Raw genomic sequence first — 6,748 nt, 5'->3', positions numbered from 1 at the left:
CCTCCCTCCTTCCTTCCTTCCTTCCTTCCTTCCTTCCTTCCTTCCTTCCTTCCTTCCTTCTTTCACTTTAAAAAAGAGAGCTTGTAAGAAGTGGGAAGAATGCATCCAAAAGATAAGAGTTTTATTAAAGTAATAGTTTTCTTGAATAGCTTCCAGCATTTTCCCGTGTCTACCTACTGAACATTGACACATTTTAGTGGGAAAAAGGATCAGACCAATGTTTTTGGATCTAACCCGTGTTTAGAGAACCATCCAGTATGTTAAAGATTAGTACATAAAGCATCTTCCCAAAGAGAACCGTGTGTAAGCAACTACATCTCCTGAGATGCTCAGTAGCTTTTGCCCTCAATTAAAACAAGGTCTTGTTGCTAGTATATAATAAAACCAAATACATAAATAGATAAAAGATAAAATTAATAAAAAAGGGTTCTCTTAGCCATGTGAACCAGAAGCACTCAAGGACCTGGGTGGTGGTTATCGTTGAATTCCGCTTTTCATTGGGCTCAAGGAGATAGGCTCTGCATTCGGAGATGCACCAGGCATAACCACGCACCAGAATGACATTGTAGTTTATTTTATTTCATATTCACAGCCACATGTTTAGTGGAGCCATTTCCATGAAAGCAAAAATATGGAAACAATCAAAAACTCTGGCTGTAGAGGAATAAATAAACTTGGTACATACACACAATGAAATAAGACACATCTTAAAAGCAGCTCAGAATTTTAAATCTCTTTAGCACCTACTCCTTTTCCATTTAAAACAACCTCATTCTTTTCTCAGACGTAAGACATGGTATTTCAAACCAACAATTAATAGAACTGTTCTTAAACCCACCCGGAGGAGATGCATTACAAACATGTGGGTGGCAGCACGTATTCTTTGCAGCTGTGTAGCAGATAAGCCCACTGTTTTCCAAGGATGAGACTCTTCTTATAACCCTCTAGCATCATCAGAGACTCGTCACAAAATGATCCATTAGATTCCTACTCTGCCACTCTGTAGCCTCTGTAATACATAAATAAGAAGCTTTAAGGACAAGGTCAACTCTAGTTCAAGAGGGATGGCTTCACAGGGTGACACTGAGGCCTTGCCTACTGTGCTCAGGCCCATCGGCATGACTTTGTTAGGTCATGTCCTAATAAATGCAATGATGTGTAAGCTTGACAAAGTGGACATTTAATTTCTGCTATTGTTTTGAAAATAGCTCTTTAGTCTTGACTTGGAAGCCAATTCGATATTGTAATAGGAAGGGGAAAGTAGTTTAAAAGGTGTAGATTTTACACATTTGAGAATGTCAGAATTGCACTCATTTGAAAACACACATGTTGCCTGTTACTTTGAAATTTTTTCACTTTCCTAACTATGATAGGGATCGCAAGAGGGTGAAAATCGGCCAGACCACCAGCAAAACTGGTGTCGGGGCTGACTACATGGCAAATGAACGAAGCAAATCTTTCATCGGTTTAACTCACCAAAGCTCAGTGATTCTGGAGTGTGCAACGTGGCAGGAAACAATAAATACCAGTATTCGATTCATTTGCTCTTTTCTTCTCCTCCTCCTTCTCCTTATATTTCTCCTTCTTCTCCATCTTTTTCTTCTTATCCATCATCAGCATCTACTCTTCCTCCATCTCCTCCTCCTCTCTCTCTCTCCCACTCCCACCTGCCATCTCTCTGCTCCACTATCTCTGTTACACACACACACACACACACACACACACACACAGCTTCAGACCAACAAACACCCAATTTTTAAAGAACAATTAGCCCTAAAGACTTAGTTCTAACTGCAAGGAGATTTTCAGACAGCTCAAACAGAATGCTCATTGATGAAAATGTACGATAGTGGGAGTTTCTTTGACAGAAGGTCAAAAGTTAATACTCTTCAGAAAGTTCTTCCCAGAATTGAATGAAGTATTACAGGGTAATGACATAGAAATCTTCAGAGTATGTTCCTCAAAAGTTCAAAGCATCCCTCGTGGCCCATTTCTCTTCGTTTTCAACTCATTGGATGCAACAAAAGGTTGGGCATTTCGTACTCTGGGATTTCAAAAGTAACTTTAAAATAGAAATGCATGGTGTTTTTCTACAGGTTCTACAAGAAAGATTTCACAGAACGCATTGAAATGGGTAAAGAAAGAGTTCTCTCTCTCTCTCTCGATCTGAAGTTGAGAGAACAAAACAGAAATGCATCTCTCTTTGGATTTCATCTTATTGGGAGAAAACTCCGATTTTTCCAAACTATTTTCAGCAGGTTCACTGTTTTTCTTATCTTTTATCTTTCAGTCCAATCGTTTTCTTTTGCGTGATATTTGTGTGGGCTTCCAAACATTTGCTAGAAAACAGTAGCATGCACATGTGTGCCAACAATCATGTATAATTCACTTCTCTTTTGCTTTTTCATTTAATGAACTCTCACTGCTGTCGAGGCAATCCCATGTTGCAGGGGTCCTACAGGTCAGAGAACTGCCTCTGGGGGTGTCTGAGGCTGTGTGTCCTTTGTACATAGAATGCCTCATCTTTCCCCCATGGGGCGGCTGGTGCTTTTAAACTGCTGGCCTAGTGGTTTATAATAATAAATGGGCACCGTTTTGCACTATTGCTCTTCCTGAATTGCTAGGTTAAAAAGGACTCCATGGTTTGCAGCCCACTGTACCCACCTACTAGCCCAGGACTCCGTTAAGGGACTCTCTCACTGTCATGGAGTCAATGCTGACTCATAGGGAACCCTGTGGGTGTCTGAGATTCTAACTGTTGCCGGGAGTAGAAAGCCTAGTCTTTTCCCCCTCGGAGGTGCTGTTAGTTTCGAACTTCCCACCATGTGGATCCCAGCCCAACGTGTAACCACTACACCACCAGGGCTCCTTTATTGGACAAGGTTCTCTCTTTCTCTGAAGGGTCTCGCACTCTCATTCATGTGAAAGCTGGGAGGGCAGCCCTGTGTTGGTGGAGTGACCTTCTTTACAAAGTGTTAAGGTTTGGGAGAAAGCAAAAAGGACTCCCTGTAAAGCAGCAGAAACCATCACCATGAACACGTGATAGCAATTCTTCCTTGATTCTTCTCTCACTGTAGCTCCACCATTGGCGGTTAAGATGCAAAACCTTCTTTTTAGGATTCCAGTGACTAAATTTTTTAAAATTCAAAGAACGTATATATGAAATTCTTTTGGACAATTGTTTCTTTTCCAAAATGGGGGTGGAGGGAGGTTAAAATCTTAACTGCATTGGAATTTTTTAAATGTTTCTTTATCAAATGGGCAGCACCTTCTTTTATTAGCCTGATTATATGTTACTCTGATTACTATTAAAAAAAAAAAAACCTCATGGAGGCCCTGTAGAACAAGATAAAACTGCCCGTGTGGGTTTCTGAGACTATAACTCTCTATAGGAGTAGAAAGCCCCACCTTTCTCCTGCAGTGAGGCTGGTGGTTTCGAACTGCTGACCTTGTGGTTAGCAGCCCAATACATAACCACTAGATCCCAAGCCAGGGCTCCTACTCTGGTTATATGCTCACTTAATTCAAGTGAATTTCTGTTAGTGGTATGTATTTTCCATTGCATGCCTAGTCCTCGCCTATAAGTATTTTCAGTATGGTGCCTTAAAAAGACCATGAGAAATGTGAATTTTTTTAAAGCTAGCATTTATAAAGAAAAGGGTAGCATAAAAATCACTTAAAACATTGAAAGGTGTTAATTAATTAACATTACTGGGCTAAACTACCGTTTCTAAGCAGACCACAGTTGAGCGAATTTCCAAAAGTCCTACAAAGCAGGCTTCACTGTGGCTTCAGAGACTATGTTTTTTCACAAGATGATTTTCAAGCTCATTCGTCTATTAAGAAAAGACGTTGTGTCCCAGACAAGGGCTCTGTGTCTTCTAATTGCATTAAGTGCCTACTTCCTTCCTCAGCACCCTGGGTCCACTTGGCAAATTCATATTTATCTAACCACAGAGTGAGATATCTGTGTGCATTAGAAGTATTTACAGAGCTTAATAGCTTTTATGATGTTCCCATGAGAATTCTTCAAAAGGGTCTATTTTTTTCCCTCCCATTTATTTACTAGGATACTGTGTATTTGCTGGATGCTGAAGTTTTTCTCTGGGAACTCAATTAAGCAGCTTGTTGGAGTAATTCGGTATTAAATCCATGCCTACAATAACTCATGCTACTTATATTTTACAACTACCCTTGTTTTCCTTCCAAATATACTCATGTGCTTAAGATAAATAAAGCCAATGTAAATATATGTGTTCAAATGGCCAAGTTATTGTGGCACCCTCTGTAACTTGTATTAACACTCAGCTCACAAAATTCCTGGAATAAACTTCTCATTTTTCTCATTCAAGGCCTAGGGCTTTTGCAGGCTCCGGGACTGAATCAGATGCCCCCGTGACCTTCATGATTGTGGCTGTTGTTAGTGGCCCTCATGTTGGGCCTGACTCAATTGGACCTCAGGACAGCTGAATAAAGTGGTGTTGTAATTCACAGGGTGTTCGTTGGCTGTTTTCAGAAATAGATGATCAGACCTTTCTTCCTAGTCTATCTTAGTTAGAAGGGCTCGTGCAGCCTGCTCATGCTTGGCATCACAACAACACACAAGCCGCCAATGAAGAACCAGAGGTGGCTGAACCTGAGGTGCATTGGTTGGGAATCACACCTGGGTCTCCCACATGGAAGGCAATTCTACCACTGAACTGTGACTGCCCCGATGGTACTGGTGGTAAACGGATGGATTGTCTTAATTGGTATTCTCTACTTGATCTCTAAGTTCAAGGATCCATTACAATGGTGACACAGGACTCAGAGACAAAATGCATGATTAAAGGATCTATCGAGGAAGTTAACAAGTTGTAATGCCAGTGAGAATTGCTCGTGGCTGAGTTGTTTATCAAGACCTGTTAAAATTTTTTGTTAAGTGTGCTAATAAGTTGCCAAAGGGAGCAACCCAAAGACATTCAGCTTGTGAGTCAGGTGGTCCAACACTCCCAATTAAGTGGCCAGGGGTATCCACTCTGCAAGCTAGCCTCCTGCACCAAAGCACTCAATTTTCTCTGTGGGGTGGGAAGTCCATCATTCTGTTCCACTGACTCCTGCTTCTGCGGCTGCTCCTCTGATGGTCGTCTGGATTCAGGAGGTTCACTGTGTAGGGAGCTTGCTCCACTCCTGGCTCTTGCTGGTAACGAGATCCCTCCTGCTTTTGAGAGGGCTCATTGCATACACAGCAGGATGCCATTGTAGGGAATCCACTTCACAATTACTCACAGGTAAATCTTAACAGGATCGTCTCATACCTTTTTACCATACCCACGCAGGAAAAGGTTGATTGGTGGGAGTTAGAGACCTTGACTAGGAGAGCCACATTGAATAATTCACTGCCCCTGCAGTAAAAACATGGTCTCTCCTCAACTGGGTCTATCCACAGAGCCCTTCCTCCTTCCCTCTCTTCTACAGAGTGCAAAGGCAGTCAGGAGCCTGCCACAAGCAATGTGGATTTAGGGAAAACATTTGAAGTGGCTAGGGCTTTGTCCCAAGAGCAGGGTGACTAGATGCCACAACAGTCATGAAATCCTCCTCAAATGCACCGATGAGGATGAATCAACTGATCCGACCCATTGTTGGGGTCTTTGCTGCCCAGGTGAACGGATCACCCTCACAAACTTCAATGTGCATTTCATTGATTACAAGGTCAGATTTTCAACATAAGGCCACCACTCTTTGGATCACAGGGGGCAATGCCAATCTACTCTTTCAGATGTTGAAGTATATTGTTGGGGATCACCACGTCCATTCCAATGTATGTTGACCCCATATGCTTTTAGTAGGACTGTCCCTTAGGGTTTCCCAAGCTCTAACCTCTCCAAAAACACCAGGCTTTACTCTCACAGAACTGCTCCGCCGGTTAGAATGGGAAATCTTTCAGTTAGCAGTCACACACTTAACCTTTATACCACCAGGGCCCCGTGTTGAAGAATAACCACCCCATCAAAGGTGGAAACAACACAAAATGAAGGATGATAGATTCAGTAAAACAGAACAGAAAATGGATGGGTCCATCAGTCTTCAGCACGGAAGTCGAAGGAAGAGCAATTCCCTTGTGCGGTTTCTAATCTTCCCCAGTGGCGTGGTTACACATTGGGATGCTGACCAAAAAGTTAGCAGTTCGAAACCACCAGCACTTTGCAGAAAAAGATGGGAGTTTGCAATTCCCATAACCGTGAGTCTCCGAAACTCATGGGGAAGTTCTACCCTGTCCTATAGGGTCACTATGAGTCGGCATCAACTCAATGGCAGTGGATTTTTTAAGGAGAAAACCAATCAGGCAGATGTCTGCTGAGAGGACCTCTAAGAATTGAGGCCCACCAGGATATTGACAGTGGTAAATAACACCTCCCTGCCATAATGTCATCATCACCCCCAGAGGCACCTAATTTAAGGGAGACAATGAAAACCCACAATGGAATTGGTCACAATGAACCTGATTGCAAAACTCACAGTGACTACATAGAACTTCTAACATGGGAGTGTGGGAGCAGACCAGCCTCACCTGTCTCTCACAGAGTGGCTGAGAGGTTTGAACCACCAACCTTGCTGTCAGCAGCCCAATAACTAACCCACAGTGCCACCAAGGCTCCTTGTTGATATAACTAAGCAAACAAAACCTCACAGCCATCGCGTAACTGCTGACTCATAGCTACCTCATGGGACTGGGTCAAAGCACCCTGGTGAGTTTCAGAGACTAACT

The sequence above is a fragment of the Echinops telfairi genome, unplaced genomic scaffold (assembly GCF_000313985.2).
Source record: "Echinops telfairi isolate 266 unplaced genomic scaffold, ASM31398v2 ScPeMD7_11;HRSCAF=52, whole genome shotgun sequence".
NCBI classification, from domain to species: domain Eukaryota; kingdom Metazoa; phylum Chordata; class Mammalia; order Afrosoricida; family Tenrecidae; genus Echinops; species Echinops telfairi.
The sequence above is the reverse complement of the archived record's forward strand: the minus strand, read 5'-3'. Positions refer to the sequence as shown.